Here is a 1,416-nt window from a genome sequence, read left to right as displayed (position 1 = left end):
CTCCTTTGGATATGATCGTTGAAGCTCTATTCCATCCATCCTCCAACTACGTTGTTTGTCTACAATACAAAGGAATACACAAATACTAGACAAACAATATTAGTGGTAAATTGTTTGTAAATCATCATCAAAATAAGAAGGCCAACAATCTCCCCCTTTTTGATGATGACAAACAATTTACAAAAAGGATATATGCATGAAAAAAAATGAATATATAAATTACAATTCACATGCATATAAACAAGAAGGAATATACATATACTCATAATATTTCTCCCCCTTTGACAACATCAAAAAGGGGACAAATGAATTAAGAGAGCGAAAGCTCCCCCTATCAATAAGCATAGGTGAGTATAACATATAGAAAGATATAGGGACTGCTCCCCCTATCAAAATGCCTCATGAATATATGAAATAAAGATCATGGCAAACATATGTGAGCAAGCATAGATGGAAAATATGCTAAACACAACTCACATACATAAATATAATTGAGAACATATATAAATATATCAAAGTAAAAATAGTGTCTCATATCAACGAACATAAAAACCATTTGGAAAGGTAGATTTATGAAATCAAAAGAAGAGAAACATGAGAATCATGTAAAAAGTTTTCAAATGAAAACAAATCAACTAAGAGAAATCATAAATCAAAGTTTAAATCCAAAAGCGTAAGATCAAATCATCATTGATTCAAAAAAAATCAAGAGAGGCAACTATATCTAGCTATTGAGCTAGTATTAACCCATATAAATATTTTAGCACCCGGTAAACAAGATTTGGGAATAAACACCCAATAAATACGGAGGGTTATATAAGTACAAACCTCTCATAAGAAAAAAAATTAATAATCATGAAAACAAAAGAATTTGATCAAAGAAAATTTGTTTTCATAAAAAGTTTCAAAACAAAATTTTCAAAACCAAGAAAAAGAAAGATAAAAACATTAAAATTCTTGGTTTAAAAAATCAAATTTGTTTTGGTACCCAAGAACTCTTGGTACCAAAAGATTTAGGGACATGACCCCTATCATTTAAGCTCAAAGCCCTAGGGTTATGAACCCTCTTAGGCATATGTGGTGCACTAATACGGTCAAAGCAATAATCGCTCAAATGACCCTTCCGATTGCAATATGTGCAATGAAAGAGATCCATTTGTTTTTGTGGACCATTTGCTCGTGCACGGGAATCATTTGCAAATAAAGATTTTCTTTTAAAATTATTTTACAAATGAGAAACATTCTTAAACAATGGTCTATTTGGAACATATTACAATTTAGAAGCTTTTTGTATATCAAAACAAAATTTAGCAAGATGTCCAAACCTACCACAAACATCACATTTAAACTTTTGTGGTCTTTTAAAATCATTTGGCAAAAGTGAAGTCTTTTTCAAATCATAGCAAAATTTTGCCA

The sequence above is a fragment of the Asparagus officinalis genome, chromosome 10 (genome assembly GCF_001876935.1).
Source record: "Asparagus officinalis chromosome 10, Aspof.V1, whole genome shotgun sequence".
Taxonomy (NCBI): Eukaryota; Viridiplantae; Streptophyta; class Magnoliopsida; order Asparagales; family Asparagaceae; genus Asparagus; species Asparagus officinalis.
Note: the sequence above shows the minus strand (reverse complement) of the source record.